This window comes from Musca autumnalis, unplaced genomic scaffold (assembly GCF_047663935.1).
Source record: "Musca autumnalis isolate F117 unplaced genomic scaffold, ASM4766393v1 scaffold_4, whole genome shotgun sequence".
In the NCBI taxonomy this organism is placed as follows: Eukaryota; Metazoa; Arthropoda; class Insecta; order Diptera; family Muscidae; genus Musca; species Musca autumnalis.
This window is the reverse complement of record NW_027411977.1, coordinates 73,576,287-73,595,943: the sequence shown is the minus strand read 5'-3', so window position 1 is coordinate 73,595,943 and position 19,657 is coordinate 73,576,287. Positions and strand designations below refer to the sequence as shown.

The window sequence follows — 19,657 nt, the reverse complement described above, 5'->3', positions numbered from 1 at the left end:
CGACTTTAAGTATATTGTATAAAGTACAACAAATTCCATTCACCGGCATTCGCGTCGGGTTATTGTTTTTGTTAAAGTACATATTCCGTGGTAATTACTCCGAAAATTTCGACTGCTACCATTTGCTACTCTTTGTTTTATCGCCGTTTTATTTTCAAGTAAAAAATCCTTAAATTCCGGTTTCATTTTTTGGGGACTACGGTGGTTTTAACTGAAGCCTCAAAACATGCAGACCTTAGAGACTCCATCAGGAAAACTAACCCGTCGAACGCCAGATTTCAAGATCTTAATAAAGAAATAAATAAACTGGTATCCAACCACAAAAAATAAATATGGCAGAAACACCTTGAAGAATCGGATCCAGACACAAAACGCCTCTGGAATACAATCCGAAACATCTCCAACCCCATGCCTTCCGACATCATAAAAATAACTTTTGGTGACAACACTCCTAGGCAATTCGTTGAGCATCCACCAACATAAGACCGCGATAGAAGAAGACTACGCCGAGAATCCCGTGCCCTAAGATCAAATGCGGACCAAGTCACCATCATAACGGATAATGTGCTTTCAAACATAAAAGCCGCCAATAGCTCTACAGCAACTGGTCCGGATGGCCTGGCAACGAAGATGCTGAAGCACATTGGTCAACACGGTGCAAATTATCTTTGTCTAGGACCTTCGAGGTTCCAGACATGTGGAAGGTCGGAAAGATAGTACCAGTTCCAAAACCGGGTAAACTGCGCACATAGGTATCTCCTACCGACCCAATACCCTCCTATCACCGGTCGTGAAGATCTTCGAGTCCATTCTCCTACCGTACTCACTGAGCACTTCCGCCTGCCCAATCACGAACAAGGCTTCAGAACTGGAAGAAGCACGACAACAGCCCTCAGTGAAGTCACGACTAGGATCACGGAAGGACTCTGGACCTGTCGAAGGCCATTGATACGCTAAACGACACCATATTCCCGAGGGACGTTATGGAAACCTCTCTCCCTAACTACCTCAAGAGATGGTTGGTAAACTACCGGAAGACAGTCCTACGTGGAATTCCGAGGACACAAATCCCCTCCCAGAAAGAACAAGCAGAGGGTACCTCAGGGAGGCGTACTATCCCCACTGCTTTTCAACTTCTACGTGTCGAAGGCCCCCAATCCACCTGAGAATGTGCACCTAATCTCATACGCTGACGGTTGCACAATTATGTTTATCGACAGGAAAATCCAAGACATAAAAGCTAACCTAAATAATTACCTCCCCTCCCTTAAAGACTTTTTTTGAAGACAGAAATTTGCAGCTATCCGCCCCTAAGTCATCAGCTACTATCATGACTTCGTGGACAAAGGAAGTCAACGCTCAGATAAATATACACATTCGCGGACAAGTCATCCCGACGAAAAAACCCAAAATCCTGGGCGTTACCTTTGACAACTTACTATATTTTGTAAACACGCTGAGATAGTATCAGGGAATGTCGGAAAAAGAAACAAAATCTTCAAAGCGCTTGCTGGTAGTACATGGGGTAAAGACAAAGAGACCATCCTGACCACATATAAAGCCATAGGTCGCCCCCTCATGGACTACGCAGCCCCGATATGGTATCCAAGGGGTCCAAAACATTGCACTGCGCATCGCTACCGGGTAAAACTCCAAGGCCATCTACACCACGAAACAAAGCTTCTCCCGGTGCAAGCACACTGCAGTCTATTAACAAGGCAACATGCAATCAAATGCGCAAACAGGACCACCCAAATAACGCCAGCTGCACTAGACCACTCTGTGAAAGAGATGAGCCTATCAGGCTAGACTTCCGCAAATAACTCCCAAACCTTCCCCAAATCCCCTCAAACCCAAAAAACGATGACATCCAAACAGCACTGAGGCAGGCTCAAGCAAGAGTAGTAGAGGACTATATCTCATCCTACACAAGAAGTGTAGTGCTAGATGGGAGACCCCCATATCTCATCCTACACAAGCAGTGTAGTGCTAGGTGGGAGACCCCCACCCATAAATGAAGATGAGAGGACACTACCTAGGGAGACCAGAGCGATGCTTTCCCAACTTCGGTCTGAAATCTCTAGGTACCTCAACAGTAAGCTCTCCGTCCTATATCCTGAGATAACAGATACATGCCCAAAATGTGGTTAATCACCGCACATCACTCGACACCTCTTCGCATGTCCTGAAAACCCGACGGACCTGACACCGGAGTCACTGTGGACACATCCAGTCTTATTGGCCAGCTTTCTGGGGCTAATTTCAAATTTTCTTCTATTTCTTTTCTTTTCTTTCCACCGATAAAACTTTACCTGTAGGGGTTACAAAAACAACAAACGCATTATCTAACACCACATGTTGCTGTTCATAAAGATAAAGCTTACCGACACCTACAGTTTGCAACGTTGAGATGGTTACAACGTTTTTTGAAAGGATCGTACAAGAACCTGAGGAGGAGCACTTGCCTTCCTGTCTGTCCAGTACAGATTTATCTCGCTTGAGCATTCCTATATTGATCCATACATATAATTTCCTCGACATTAGTTCGCTTTTGGCTGCCATTAACCTTCTGGTGCTAAGGGATTTCAATGCTCATCATGAGCTTGGCATTCCGTCCTAGACAATGACCAGAGGAGTACAACTCTGGCCGATCAAATTGACAGCTCCACGTTTTGCATGGTGAGCAGAGACGCTCCTACGAAGATAAACGAAGATTGTCATAGCTCTCCAGACCTCACCATTGTGACACCCGATCCGACTAATTACGAGTCCGGACAACCCGCCATTTCCCTTGACTCAAACCATCATCCTTCATCGTCTACGAAAACAGACCAACCGCCCTTATAACAATGGAAAAGCTGATTGGCAATGGTTCAGAGAATTTACCAATCACCGCTTCAGAGAGCTGTCCATTCCGTCTGATCCTTGGGTAGCTGAGAGAAATTCCTTGACATCATCACAACTGCACTCTTTTACTACATGCTAGTCGAATAACCGAAATCAGATCAAAATTTCCAGCAGAGGCGACGAGAATAGCAAATGAGCGTTATGAGCTTCATCGTACGAACCCTGAAGATCCAAGAGTTAGTGAACTTACTTTTGATGTCAACAGGCTAGTAGGCGAACATAAGCGGAAAAAGTGGATGGACCACCTGAAGCGTTGGTACAGGATTAAGTAAATTGTGGGCTTAGCTGTTGCCAACTCTCGAATCGGAGAAAGAAGGATGACAAAACATTCAACGGCGTTACTGTAGCGGATTCGAAGAGTTGCGCATGTTATTGTAACCGACAGTTTATAGAGCTATGCAGAGGGCTCTTACCCTCTCATCCGAGGAAGTACCACCACAATTTAAGAAGAGCGATGTTGCAGACGTCATCCAAAACTTGAAATCACCCAAAGCGTTGGGCCAAAAGGAATCTGAAACCCGTGTTGAGTATTTGACTAGTGTTCTCAGAGCCACATTATTCAGGCCGATTTCCTCATGTCGCCACTAAAGAAGATTTTAGAAACACTACTCCTCCCCATACTGTGAAGCAGTTTTCCAGTTGTCCAACATCAGCATAGATTCCGCAAATTCGTGGATATAGCGAGGACTTCCCTCTGTCGTGTTTAATAACGGTTGTAGAATTCAGAAATAAAAAAAATCCAAGACCCATAGAGTAAAAGAGATAGTTCCCCTAGGCAGGGTAATATCTTCGAAACTGTAGAACCTATACGTTTATGAAATTCCACACCCTCCAAACGGCATGTTTGTACTATCATTGCGTCGGGTCCTGTCGTCGATGGCGTATGTGAAAGGGTAAATGTCGACATAGGTGGCTTAGTACTGCTCTTCCATCTGAGGAATATGAAAATATCCGCCGCTAAATCAACTGCCACACTGTTCACCACCTGAACGGCTGAAATGAGGCTCCCCTAAATATTTTGGGACCTGAAGCTGACCACTAGCTGCCTCAAGCTATTGCTCTCCCTGATTGGCCCAAGAAACTTATTACAACCTCGGCACATAGTGATGTAGGGTATAAAAATTAATCCTAGAACATGTTCTATATATTGTTGTTAAATTCTACAATTACAATTCACAACAATTTCCAAATAATTTCATGTCGTAAATTTTTCTACGACACGATCTTCTTTTATTTATAACATTTTTTCGCTTGTCTTTCACTGTCAGTCACATTGCCTTGTGAAAAAAAAAACAAACATATAAACACAACGGTGGAAACTGGGTTATTTTAAAAGTGGGTTTCTTTAGTTCCGTTGTCGACAATCAGTTTCTGTTTTTTTTGCTCATTTAATGTGGGGAAGACACTACTGACTAAGACGTCGACAATGAAGGCTTTAAAACCAGACAAGTCAGACAGCAAACAAGCAATAACAACAATTGCTAGCATTTACTCCGCTTACGTCTCAGCGAAAATATCCAGCTAATTTTTCAATGGGAGTTTAACATTTCTTCTCTTCCATGAATTCGACTTCGACCACGAACATTTCGTAATTTATTCACGACGTTTGACAAAGGCATTGACAATAAACTTGTGATGTGATGATTTTCAACAAATCCGGCATATATTCCGAGGAAGTTTTATTTTTTTGATGAATAGCACATTGAAATTTTATAATCAATAAAGTTTGCATTCGTTTTAAATAATAATAGTTTTAATGGAATAACTGTTTTAATAAAACAAAAAATAAAATAAAAATAACAGATGATAATTTCACAACAAATATTTGTGGGAAAAGTTATGCGAATTCTGTTGGACAAATTGTCCCGGTTAGCGTTTTATTATAATATTAGCAGAGAGCATTATGTGTATTTTTATGTTATAGGGCTTAAATCTATTGTTTCATAAGTTGGTTTATTATTGTTTTTATATTTTGTTTAATTCGCATACGATCTGCTTGGGCATACTTTGAAGTCATTTCTTTCAAGATATTTAATTTTTTGTGTAAGGAGAACGAAGCTAATGCGTTAAACATTATATGTACTCCCGGTCGCTAAAATACCTCTAATAAATACATGCGTTTTTATACCCTCAGCATTTATGCTAACGGACAAAATGTGCCTCATCGAAATAATGGTTTTGGACTTAAAACAAACCCCCCTAAAGTCTGCGAATCTGCACCTGGAATGTCAGGACTCTCTACAGAGCAGGTGCAGTTTGCGCACTGGCGGATGTTCCTGGTTAGTACAAAGCTGATATTATCGCCTTACAGGAAATGCGATGGAACCGGGCAGACGTAAAAATAACAAACTATTACGCACTGTGTTATAGCTGCCAACGAAACATGAGCTATGTGTTGGATTTATGGTAAATAGGAGGCTTAAAAATCTTGTCTCCAGCTTCACTCCGGTTGATGTGAGAATTCCCACAATCCGTATAAAAGCAAAGTTTTTTAACATCAGTCTCATCTGCGCCCATGCCCCGACCGACGAGAAAGATGAACAGACCAAGGATATATTCTACGAGCGCCTAGTGAGAGCATATGACCGCTGCCCTGGCCATGACATTAAGATTGTTCTAGGAAATTTTATATGCTAAAATTAGGAGAGAAAATATCTATGATCAGAAAGTTCAGCCTTCATGAGGTAACATCCGACAACGGAATGAGGCTGATCGATTTTGCAGCGGCAAAAAACATGGTAGTGAGCAGTACCAGATTCCAACACCTCGACATTCACAAGGCCACGTGGATATCCCCAGATGGGAAAACAAGAAACCAGATTGATCATGTTGTGATGGACGGAAGACTCTCGTCCAGTGTGTTAGATGTCCGATCGATTCGAGGAGCGAACATCGATTTGGACCATTTCCTTGTAGCAGAAAAGGTACGCACTCGCCTTTATGTTGCGGCAAAAGTGCGATCTAACACAGAACGGAAGCTGGATGTCGAGAATTTGCAAACACAACAGATAGCACAAGCCTATTCCGCTCAACTGACTCACATACTGGAAGACAGCACTCCTTGTCCCGATAATGTGGAAGCGCAGTGGCAAAGAATAGCCCACTCACTTCAAACTGCCGCAATATCTGTGCTTGGGTACCTAAAAATCTATGGTACTGTCAGGAGTGCCGTAAGGCAACTGAAGAAAAGAACGCGGCATACAGAGCAACCCTGCATTCAGTAGCAAGACGAAGCGCGAAAGAAAAATGTAGGAGAAGAGGAGAAGCGTATTTTCAGAAGAAAACAGAAAGAGCAAGAAAAACGTGATCGTGAGAAACTCGAGATGTTCAGGAGTCGGAATGAAGTCCGAAAATTTTACCAGAGTGTAAAACATCAGACTGAAGGGTATGGTGCAGGCACATTCTCCTGCAAAGATCATAAAGGGAATCTGGTAACTGATACGGACAGCGTATCTGTGAGGATCTGGAAGGAGCATTTCATGAAGCTCTTAGTATCGAATATGGGCGGCAATGAAGATACACCAGAACCAATCGGCTTCCCGCAGAAGTGTTGAAGACCGGTGGCGAAATGCTGATAAGGAGTATGCATCAGTTAATAACCGAAATTTGGCAGGAAGAGAGCATACCCAAAGATTGGAACCTCAGCCTCCTATGTCCCGTACACAAGAAAGGAGACAAGACGGTGTGTACAAACTACAGAGGCATAAGTCTGCTCCCAATCGCATACAAAGTGCTGTCGAGTGTACTGTGTGAACGTTTAAAACCCATGGTCAATAACATAATCGGGCCATACCAATGCGGTTTTAGACCTGGTAAATCGGCAATTTACCAAATCTTCACACTGCGCCAAATACTGGAGAAGACATACGAAAGACAGATCGACACATACCACCTGTTCGTCGACTATAAGGCCGCCATCGACAGCCCAATTCGATCAAAGGTTTTCCAAGCCATGTCTGAATTTGGTATCCCTGCAAAACTTATAAGATTTTGCAGGATGACATTGGCTAACACAAGATCAGCTGTTAAAGTAGGAAAGAACCTCTCGGAACCTTTTAAAACAAAACGAGGTTTCAGGCACTGTGACAGCCTATCGTGTGACCTATTTAACATTCTATTGGAAAAGGTCATACGAGAAGCGAATGTATATACCGATAGAGATAAAAATAGCACTATATACAATAAGGATATAATGTTACTGGCCTATGCAGACGATATTGATATAATAGGTCTATCAACTCGATCCGTAACATCCACCTTTGCGAAAATTGAAAAAGAGTGTGCCAAAGTGGGTCTGGCAGTCAACGGCGATAAGACAAAGTTTATGGTATCAACACACAAGACGTCTAGTAGACTCGGACCAACTGTTGATGTTCAGAACTACAATTTTGAGTTAGTAAATGACTTTACTTACCACGGCTCCACCATAAATAAACGAACAACATCAGTTTTGACATCAAAAGAAGAATAATATTGGCCAAAAGATGTTACTTTGGTCTAAGTAAACAGTTTAAAAGCAAAACCACCTCTCGTCAAACAAAACATACACTCTACCAGACACTGATACTACCCGTACTTATATATGGATCTGAAGCAAGAGTACTTTCGAAGGCAGATGAGGCAGAACTTGGTGTGTTTGCGAGAAAAATTCTTCGAAAGATTTATGGATCAATATGCGTTGACGGTGAATACCGACGTCGTGTGAACCACGAGCTATACCAGCCGACCGACATCGATATAGTAAAACGTATCGAACTACAACGATTGCGTTGGCTTGGCCATGTCAGCAGGATGGATAAAGATGCCCCCGCCAAAATGGCATTTGAATACGAGCCACTCGACGGTATACGCCCCAAGGGAAGGCCAAAACTCCGATGGAAAGGCCAAGTTGAAGAAGATATCACAAAACATGGCATCCAAAATTGGAGAAGTAAAGCAAAAGATCGGTGCGTTTGGAAATCTATTCTTAGTTCGGCTTATGGAACAAGACGTTCTGTTTAATATAAAAGCCATTTAAGTATGTAAGTAATAGGTGAGGTTCCAGTCCCTCGGGTAACTCCCACACAAAATTTTAGGAGAGTACAGTTTAAGATCTGCTCTCGAATCCCTTTGATTTTTGTTGCATCAACTTGTACTCGCTGCCCCCATTACGGCGGTACTTTTTTTCGGGGGCAAGTTCATACTTCTTGAGAAAACAGCCCGAAATCTACAAAAAAAAACTACGGCCACAAAGTGTAGTGGCTGGAGCGCACGATAACTCTCGAACGGATAAACTGATTCGCTCCAAAATTTGACAGCCGTAATATTTGCCCAAACTTAGTTTAATTTCAATGATGGTGCTTATCGGTCTACTCCTTGAGGTATCTCTCCCACAAAACGTTAAAACTTTCGAAGGAAGTAATATTTCTACGAGGTATAGATCAGGTTTGGGTACCTCCCACACAAAAATTCGGAAGCTGCTCTCGAATCCCTTTGTTTTTTGTAGTAACAACTTGTATTCGCTGTCCCAGAAAATGACCTGAAAGCTTTAAAATACCCTACGGCTCCATGCGTAGTAAAAACTTTTTCGTAATATTTGTACATATATTAAACAAAGTTCGAAGATGGTGTTCATCGGTTTACTCCTTCACCCACCAAAGTTCAAAATAATTCGCTAATATAGTACGAGAGATATATCATAAACCAAACAACTGTCCAAACTTAATTTAAGTTCGAAAATTGGCCATATCGACCCATCCTTAGGGTACCTCACTCACAAAAGTTCAACATTTTTGTTTAAGTGCAGTTTAAAGTCTATTCGAGGATCCTTTGGAAATGTTTACCTAAAGTACTCCTTTTGATTATGTTTACAGCGATATTATGTTTTTCGGGGACAAGTCCATGCTTCCTGATATAATGTTCCAAAAGACCAAAAATTATACCGTGACCAACTGAAAATAATGGTGGGCTCGCTATCTATAGGAAATAAGTGACTTCCAAAGTAAAATCCAGGCTGAGGGTATATATCTCTGCCGGCAAAGCCGACTGATACTTTTTTACTTGTTTTATTAGAGTAAATATACATTTTTATTATACCCTCGACCATAATATGGAGGTTATAATTAAATTTGTAATTTCATTTGTAAGACATCGAAATATTCGTCGGTAACCTAAGTCGAATAACCATGTTCCTTTGTTCGTTCGTCCGTCTGTCTATTGAAATCAAGATAGAGCTCTATAATTTGGTATAGAATATTTATATTTCTCCTAGGATGTTTGATATTGAAAATAGGCTATATCGGTGCACGTTTTAATATAGCCCCCGGTATTTTGAAGGTTTTGACCTGAATATCCCATCAAAATGACTTAAATTTGGTATTTAGTCTTCGTTGAGGCTATAAAACTTTCCACTGGAAATTTTTCGGTATATGTCTACGTCTTCATATAGCGCCCATAGTACGATTTTCGATATTCTGAAGGCTGTGGCGTCAACCAGATATTTGTAATTTGTTAGTTTTAGCCACATTATTCAACCGAAATGACTGAAATATGGTGTAACGTGACAATATGATCACGTACATAACACAGCAACTACTACCAAGAAACCCCTTACAGTCATGGGTAAACAGCGCTTTGACAACACTCCACCATACATTGTTTCTACCTGACACTAGTGGTATAACAGTCCACACACTGGTAAATTTAACTCCAGTGTATTTTTCAACCATCGTAGTCAATGCTTAGGGCGAATAATTCGCATTCACTTCATGCCTCGAGTCACTCATATATATCAGAATTGGTTGCTGATGGCGAGCTGGCTACTGCAGGGAGTTAGCTACACGGGTTGCAACTAAAGACTTTTGGTTGGGAATACTTTTGGAAGCTACCCATTAAATTGTGGTGGCTAATAAATTGCACTGAACCTTCGGGTTTTTCAGTTCTACAGGGTCTTCGGGTCATCTGTTCAATTCGGCACTGGACCTTCGGGTTTTCCAGTTCTACAGGGCCTTCGGGTAATCTGTTCCATTCGGTACTGGACCTTCGGGTTTTTCAGTTCTACAGGGCCTTCGGGTCATCTATTCCACTGTTTGAGTAATAGTAGAAACTAGACCGTAGTCCTAGACTAGTCCCGAGCGACGAATTTATCGCTTCAAAATCCGAACGCCGCACAGTGTTGCCGAGTAGACAAAACTCAAAAAATGTGATGTTAACTTTTACATATGTTTATGTTTTTTTCTTACAGTAAACACATCCGATACAACGAATCTGAAAGAATTTTGTCGATATGTGCGCCCATAATGAAGTTATAGCTCTTTAAATATGAAAAATAATATTTCCCAGGTAATCTAAAGCGATAATCATATGGAAATTAGACGACATTTAAAATAACATTTTCTGAAAAGTTTGTTGATAATATTAAACGTTTTTTAATACAAAAAGTTGACATCAACTGCACATGGGCAAAGAACCGTTATCAAGAATTAACATTTTAAATTTGATAACAAAAATATAAATTCTTAATATTTGGTAGAGTATATCTTTTGATTGCTACCTATTGCCACCTTGGCTCTTGATTTGCGTTAATTGGACATCTCTTCCAAAGCGAAATGTGTAAAAACATTCTGCCCATCCCTGCAACCTTCTGAGATATATAGGTTCAGATTTTATATAGCCCCCATATATATATCTTTTCCCGATTTTGCTACAACTTGTTCAATTTTGATCGGTTAGCCTTCAAATTTAGTACGTGTTATATTCTTATGCCCCTGAATAGCTACACCGGTTTTTACAAAAATCGGTTCAGATTTGGATATAGCCCCATATATATCTATCCCCGATTTTGCTATAACTCGGTCAATTTTAATCGAATAGCCTTCAAATTTTATGTGCGACATTTTCTTAGGCCCCTGAATAGATTTACCGATTTTCGTAAAAATCTTCCCCCGATTTTGCTTTAATTCGCTCAAATTTTGATGAATAGCCTTCAAATTTTACACAGGATGTTACTTAGGCCCCTGTTCTGTTTTACCGTTTACCTAGGTTGATGAAGTACTTATGAGGGCACAGGAATGAAAAAATCAACTTTGGTCCATATCGGTTCAGGTTTGAACATGGCTTCGATATATAATTTCGCCCGATGTCACTCAATTACGGATAATTACGTCATATTTTCCTAATTTAATCAATGTCTAACATACATTGCGTGTTTAGTGAAAATATATATGAGAGCTATATCCAAATCTAAATCGATTTTTGTCAAAATCGGTGAAACTGAAAAAAGCCTTAAGAAAACATCCCATGTTAAATTTGAAGGCTATGTTTCAAAAATTAATCGATTTATAGCAAAATCGGTGAAAGAGATATATGGAGGCTATATCCAAATCTGTACCGATTTTTGCGAAATCAAATCAAAATCAGTAAAACTGAACAGTGGCCTGAGGAAACATCCCATGTTAAATTTGAAGGCTATTCATCAAAAATTTAGCGATTTATAGCAAAATCGGGGAAAGATATATATGGGAGCTATTTCCAAATCTGAACCTATTTTTATGAAAATCAGTGAAACTACTCGGGGGGATAAAAAAATATCACATATAAAATTTGAAGGCTATTCGATTAAAATTGACCGAGTTATAGCAAAATCGGGGAAAGATATATATGGGGGCTATATCCAAATCTGAACCGATTTTTGTGAAAATCGGTAGAGCTACACAGGGGCCTAAGAAAATATTACATATTAAATTCGAAGGCTATTCGATCAAAATTGGGCTATATTCAAACCTGATCCGATATGAACTAATGTTGAAATTTTTCATTCCTATGCCCTTAGGTCAAACTAGGTCAACTCCTTCTATTTTTGTCCACTTTTGAATGGAACGGGCAACACTGTGCGCCTTACATATCGGCTTCCCGAACACCGATACCCGAGCATCGTGTTCCCGAACATCAACAGCCGAACATATCCTCTTCCAAGTCATCTGCAGCCGAACACCGAATACATCCTCTTCCCGATCATCTGCAGCCGACCACCAAATACATCTTCTTCCCGATCATCTGCAGCCGAATACCGAATTCATCGTCTCCCAATCATTTGCAGCCGAACACCGAATTCATCGTCTCCCGATCATCTGCAGCCGAACACTTAATACATCGTATTCCCGATGGAGACCATGGACGCGACTGAAATTACCCCAGCCGACGAGAAAACCGCGCTAAAATTGCATTTATTCATTGGAGTTAAAAAACCTTCCTCCTGAAATTTCTCGGTATAGGTCGACGTTTTGATACAGCTCCCACAGTACGGTACTCCGTTCTATTTTGAAAGTTTTAGCCACATTATTCAACCGGAGTAACTGAAATCTCGTATTTAGTCTTCACCAGGGTGTACAAAATATCTCTTGAAAAATCAGTCATAATAGACCCACTTTTTGGTATAGCTCCCCTGTACGAGTTTTTTTTTTAATTTTAGTCACATTTTTCTACCGAATTGATTCTTAATTGGTACTTTGTGTTCCCAGAAGATAGAAAACTACATATGCATATCCGGGTTTCATGCTAGACCTCATGAACCAGTTTTGGCTAATTTTATGTATTTCGAAGCTTGTTGTTATTTAGTATTGTGTGGTGTGGCATTTAGGAATCTATATGGGTAGAAAACAACCATGCAGAAAATTACCAATGTAAAGTAATAATCATCAGTTATGATATTATTCACCTCCAAGAAATAAGCCTTAACGGAGAGGAAGAGCTTTATACTTTCATAAACGAAAGTTAACTCATTTTTTTATTTACTTCAATACAGTTCTTACTTGTTTGTATAAATTAGACAAACATTATTCTCAGTTGTTACCGCAATTAACGCCCTGTTTGTTGTGAAAAATTTTAATTTCACCCTCATATGTCATAACATAACTTATTATTTGTCGACATAGACGTATTCTTTAGAGATACATATGTGCGCAAGTGCGTAGTCATTTCTATAACAGTTTTTATTGTGGCGTAACTTAATTATGCATTTTGTGTTATGAATTGTTGAATGTTTCAACAACAAACATTTCTCGGTTTGCCACTCACTTAACTCGAGACTTTACAATTATGCTTCGTGGAGCATGAAATCTAACAAGTTTCTGCTTTTATGACTTCTTTGGTCATTTTAAATATTTGAATAATAAAATAGGAAGGCGTTTTTAAGAATTTATAACCCAAAGTGCGTCTTTTATACGGTTCAGTAATAATTAGATGAAATGCTAACAAACAAAAATTAGTGAGAATTTCAAGAGGTTAGATCTAAATTTATGCAAGTGGGTGAAAACAATATACGATGAGGATTTTTTTTTTTAAATTTTGTAAAATGGCTAAATTTCGACTTGAAGATTCGGATCAGGGATTCTTATATTGAGTTACTAGCATGTGCCCGCCACTTCATTAGCTAGCTTCGTTAGTCTGAGTCCGAACGCCATGTCTTACGGCACCACTTATAGAGAAGTTGTTCATGGCTGAAATACTCAGGAAATGTAAGTCAATATTACATTTATTAAACTGACCGCCGTTCTGTTCATGGATTAAACACTTAACCAAATTTTAGAATTCCATTTTGTATAGCATGAACCATCTTCTTCTCTTAACATATTAAACTTCGTGTAAGGGTCACTGTCCGGGGATGAAGATACCAAGGAACAGTTCTGACCGATTTTGGGCGTCGGGTTAGTAACGCTCCCCTAGAAAAAAGCAGCCTTCTATGAAAAAACGAAAGAAAGGAAAAACATACCCCTCTAAAGTTGACGACCCCCGCAAATGTTTTAAGCAGCATGATCTGAGAATCTGCACCTGGAATGTTCACACTCTTTATAGAGATGGTGCAGATAACGCATTGGCAGATGTACTTGAAAAGTACAAGGCCGACGTTACTGCCATACAGGAAAAAGATGGATTTGGAAAGGCGTCACAACAACACCTAAAGGTGACACACTGTATTATAGCTGCCATAACACAAAGCATGAATTTGGTTGTGAATTTTTAGTTGACCGGAGGCTAAAACAATGAATGTGAATGGAAGATTTGCTGTAATACGGATAATAGCAAAATTCTTTAACATTACCTTTATCTGCGCTCATGCTCCAACCGCAGACAAGGACGAATAGACCAAAGATATATTTTACGAGCACTTAGAAGAAACATATGACCGTTGGCCAGCCCATGACATTAAAATTATTCTAAATTAAAATTATCTTTGACCCAACAGTCGGGAAAATTCAGTCTCCATAGTGAAACATCTGACAATGGAATGAGGCTGATAGACTTCGCAGCCGCAAGAAACATGGTAGTACCAGATTAAAGCATATCGATATTCATAAGGACACCTGGCGGTCTCCAGATCAAAGAAGAAGAAATCAAATTGATCACGTTGTAATAGATGGAAGACATTCATAAAACGTGTTTAAAGTAGCAAATAAAGTGCGAACAGACACAATACGGAAGTTGGACATCGGTAAGCTGCAATCACAATAGATAGCCACAGCATATTCTACTCAACTGACCCAATTGCTTAATCAAAGCTTTTCTCGTCCCGATAACATACACTATGCAACAAAATGGAGGTGAAAGTCGACTCACGGCGGATCTGTCTTCGGGGTTCTGAATATACTCAAAAAGCACATCCATCCCCAAAAGGAATTATCTCTTCCTTTTGGGGATGGATGTCCTTGGTGAGTATATTAAGTACCCCGAAGACAGATCCGCCGAGAGTCGAACATCCGCGTTATGGCGTGATGAAGTTTTTGCTAGAGACCCTGTAAGCCATCATGAATTAGCGTTTTATCTTTGTTCACTGTTGCTTTAGCTTATTTTTGAGATGACATGTCTTCAGTCAAATCGAATCAGGCTTATTTTCGTAGAGCAATTCGACCTTCTAACTCGCTTCCTTCATTGTCCTTTTCGTCCTTTATTTTAAGAACCGCTATAAAAGTACAACCAGATGGCGTTTTTCAGCTTCGAAATGTTCTGCAAAAATGTCGCTCAGAAAATTTTAGGTACGGCGTTCTGAGCGATATTTTTGCAGAACATTTCGAAGCTGAAAAACGTCAGCTTGTGGTACTTTTATAGCGGTTCTTAAAATAAAGGACGAAAAGGACATTGAAGGAAGCGAGCTAGAACGTCGAATTGCTCTACGAAAATAATCCTCATTCGATTTGACTGAAGACACGCCATCTCAAAAATAAGCTAAAGTTACACTGAACAAAGATATAACGCTAATTCTTGAGGCCCTATAGGGTCTCCAGCAAAATATTCATCACGCCATAACGCGGAAGTTCGACTCACGGCAGATCTGTTTTTGGGGGTTCTTAATATACTCACCAAGGGCTTTCATCTCCAAAAGGAATTATCTCTTCCCCAAAATTTGTGTTCACAGTGATATCAGCACAATGGAAAAATATTGCCCACTCCATGCTAGCCGCAAAATCAGCGCTTGGATACCAGAGACCTCCACCAAGGAATCCATGTTATGACCAGGAGTGTCGTGCTGCTAACGATCAAAAACATGCAGAATATAGGGCTATTTTACAATCAGTAGCAACGCGTAGCGCACGTGAGAGGTATAGGGAGAAAAGGAGAGAGGATAAACGTCTTTTCCGTACAAAAAAGGCAAAGTGGAAAAGCGGGAGTGTGAAAAAACGAGATGTACCGGAGCCAGAATGAAGTCCGAAAATTCTACCAAAGAGAGAAACATCAAACTGCTGGCTTGGGCGCAGACACATCCTCCTGTAGAGACCAGCAAGGTTATTTAGTAACTGATACAGACAGTATGCTAAGGATACAGAAAGAGCACTTTTCCAAACGGTTGGTATCCAAAAGCAGCAAAGACGACGAAGATACCACAGATCCAATCCCAGAAGATGGTATCGAATATATACCACCCGGCCAAGATGAGGTAAAGACAGCAATAAACCGGCTGAAGAATAATTAGGCAGCAGGAGCCGATGGCCTACCAGCCGAGTTGTTCAAAACCGGAGGCAGGAAGAACGCGTACCCGACGATTGGAACCTGAGCATCCCATCCACAAAAAAGGTGATAATACTGTGTGCTCCAACTATAGGGGCATAAGTTTCCTCCCTACTGCCTACAAGATAGTGTCAGGGATATTATGCGAACGACTAAAGCCTATGGTCAATGAAATAATTGGACCATACCAATGCGGCTAGGTCCACCATTGACCAGATATTTACCCTGCGGCAAATCCCAAGAGATGCAGATCGTCACCTACCACCTTTTTGTCGATTATAAGGCAGCCTTTGACATCACCCTACGCCCAAGCCATGTCTGAATTTGGTATCCTCGCAATGCTCCTTCGGCTTTGTAAAATGACTTTTACTTATACTAGGTCCTCAGTTAAAATAGGAAAGAACCACTCAGAACAATACAGTAGAAAAAGAGGATTCAGACAAGGTGAGACATGCAAATGTCAAAAGAAATGGCGCAATCCACAGCAACAGCCACATGTTACTTGCCTATACTGATGGCATTGACATCATGGGACGATCAGTAATGGAAGTAATTGAAACCTTTAAGAAGGTCGAAGGAGAATCAACAAAAGTGGGTCTGTCGACGCGCAATGCGTCTATAGAGCTCGGACCAACAGTGGAAGTTTGTTCCCATAATTTTGAGGTAGTAAAAGACTTCGTATACTTCGGCACCGCCATAAACACAACAAACAACATCAGTTGTGAAATAGAGAAGAGAATTGTATTGACCAACAGATGCTTTTTTACTTAAGTAAGCAGTTTAAAAACGGAGCCACATCCCGTCAAACAAAAAATAACGCTTTACAAACACTGATACTACCCTTGCCAATGTATGGTTCCGAAGCCTGAGTACTTGCGCAAAAAGATAAGGCAGTGCTTGAAAGAACAATTCTTCGAAAGATCTACGGCCAATCTGCGTTGACGGTGAATATCGACGTCGTAGGAACCACGAGCATGCATCTGCTATACAACGACATCAGTATAGATAAACGTATCTAGAATCTAGACACAAAGACGTATAAATACGGTCTGCGCACACACAGAACTTTTCAGGCCAAGGCTTCGATGGAGCAAACAAGTGGAAAAAGAGATGGAAAGATATGGTATTCCCAAAAGCGAAACAACCGACAGAGAGAAATGGAGATCTTTTCTCAGTTCGGCTTATGGAACAAATGTTCTGTAATGTGCGAGCTAAGTAAATAAGTAAGACCCTATTTTTACTTATCACTCGCGAAACATATTTCAGACCTGGTCGATTTTACTCGCGAGTGAATAAATTTTCCCAAGCTCTTACTCTATTTTAATCGCGAGTCTCCCAAATAAGACAAAGGAGTGGAGAGTAAACTTCTTGTTAAACTCTTACTATTCGAGTACTCCCATGGCAGTTACTTTTCGCTCGCGAAAATCGAGCATATCAGCCTTTTCGCTCGCACTCTTCGAGTACTCCCACTCGCCAGTGTTTTTTACTCGCGATGCACCCATTCCCTACATCCCTTACATCTCACCGAAGATGACATATCCGATCCGCATCAACCGATCTGGCATGGGCCTAAAGAGAATGTTGCAGCTGTGAAAATTCTCCATTAGATTTACCTTTATGACATTTTCGTAGGTTTTACCGTTTTTGAGATATATAAGTTTAAATTGAGACAATGCACTGACAGTATCGCCTCCTTATAAAACAATGTCATTACTGCAATTTCCCAAATTAAACTTATATATCTTGAAAATGGTACAACCTAGAAAAAAATGAATCATCCAGTCTTGTAGAGAATTTTCACAGCTTCAACATTTTCATTAGTCCCATTTTGATATGACTTGCGGTTTTCAAGCAAAATCTTGAAGACTTAAGAAAAAAACCTAAAAATTTGAACTGAACCTCTATATCTCAAAAATGGTAAAACCTACGAAAAAACATTAAGGTCAGTCTTGTAGTGAATTTTCACAGCTACAACATTTTCTTTAGACCCATTTCGATACGACTTGCGGTTTCCAAGCAAAATCGTGAAAACCTAAAAAAACCCTAAAATTGTGATCGCGATTTATTTAAAAACCCCTCCGGCGATTTTTTGTGTTTTTTTTATTTTTCTTAGCTATGAACATTGCTGTTTCAGAATCCGAGAAATCTTCCCATGTGTAAGCGGTTTTCATCAAAAGTTAGTTAAGGCGCACTGAGCATGATATTTTTTTATAAGGAGGCGATACAGTCAGTGCATTGTCTCAATTTGAACTTCTATATCTTAAAAACGGTAAAACGTTCGAAAATATCATAAAGGTCAATCTTGTGGAGAATTTTCACAGCTACAACATTTTGTTTAGGCCCATTTACATAGACTCGCGGACTCTCGCGGATAGGACTCTTCGTGAAAACCTGAAGAACCCCTAAAAATGTGAACTTAAATCGCGATATATTTAAAAATCCCTCCGGCGATTTTTTTGTTCCTTGATATTTCTCATCTACGAGTATTGTAGTTTCAGAATCTGCAAAACCTTCCCAGTTGTAAGCACCTCCCATTTAAATTTGGTTAAGGCACACCGTGACATACATACGTATAATGCCATTGGGCGCTCTCGACTTTCTTACTCTAAATACCGAAAGTTCAACTAGTAGGTATTGACAAATCAAGACTTTTGGTTTTTTATCCTTACTCAGTAACTTACAGTGTCTGTAGTCCTTAAGTAAAATTTAAATTTGTTTATAATAATCACATTATTTGTGCATAGCGTTTACATAAATATTTTAACACTCCCAAAATGGTTTATAAAAAATTTACTCCATTGAAGTAGGAATTGTAGTGCGTAAACATAATGTACGTACAACAAAAAATAGAAAGCTTGATTGGTAATTGCTTATCTCGTTTACTCATGGAAACCATACTGAACCCAAGTAATGTTGGATATGAAAGCAAATACCACATGCGACTGATGCTGTGGCGAGCGGTATCTAACACATAAACACCACATTTCCTATTTGCCCAAAAAAAGAAGAAAATCCAAAAAGAAATAAACAACCAAACAACCCAAACAATGAGGCATGTGCGTCTTTGGTGGCAAATGCAGCCGCATTTTTTCTTTTGTTTTTTTTTTCGTCTTCTTTCTTTCAAACGTGATAAAGCCGCATTGTGTCAATTGTACCTTTATTTTACTGAATGTGAATGAATCGGCGGCAAGTAAAAGTGTAGAAAATGCGCACATGCAGCTATTACAATAATGAACACTTCATTGCACAGTGCTTATGATCGACCGACCACTTTATACATAACTTGATGATCGTAGAAGAAACATTAGGCATGCATTATGGGCCCTGTATATAGGAGACAATTATCACTGTGGGCTTTTATGTGTTTTCCCTCTCGAAAACACTGTTATTTCCATTGGTTATAATATTTTTGTGGACTCATGCTGCCTTTCCTGTTTAAATGAAAAAAAAAATGAAATGGACAATTGTCGACTATAAAACGTTAATTACACCTCCTATCACCACTTGGTTTATTTGAAGACATTTGAAATTCCTTCATTCAACCAAATATTAGCTTCACACCGTTGAATAATCAATGTTAGTTATACTCTATGAATTCATTTCGTAAGCTTGTAAAGAAAATTAGATTTTCATTTTTAAGTCGAGTACTAAGAGTGACACATTGCTTTTTTAATCCGCTCCATTTGGGTGTTCCTAAAAAAGTGTCATGTCGTAACGCTAAGTGGTCACAATGCTCAAAATTCATTATGATCCTACAAAGTCTGAAGCTAGG

The 19,657-nt window shown here is 39.9% G+C and overlaps 1 protein-coding gene across 1 annotated transcript in view; it reads right to left on the bottom strand.

Annotated features, from left to right (window-relative positions):
• Nucleotides 1-19,657, bottom strand: part of Cad74A (cadherin 74A) — a 97,041-nt gene that overhangs the window by 22,001 nt on the left and 55,383 nt on the right. The window lies entirely within an intron of this gene.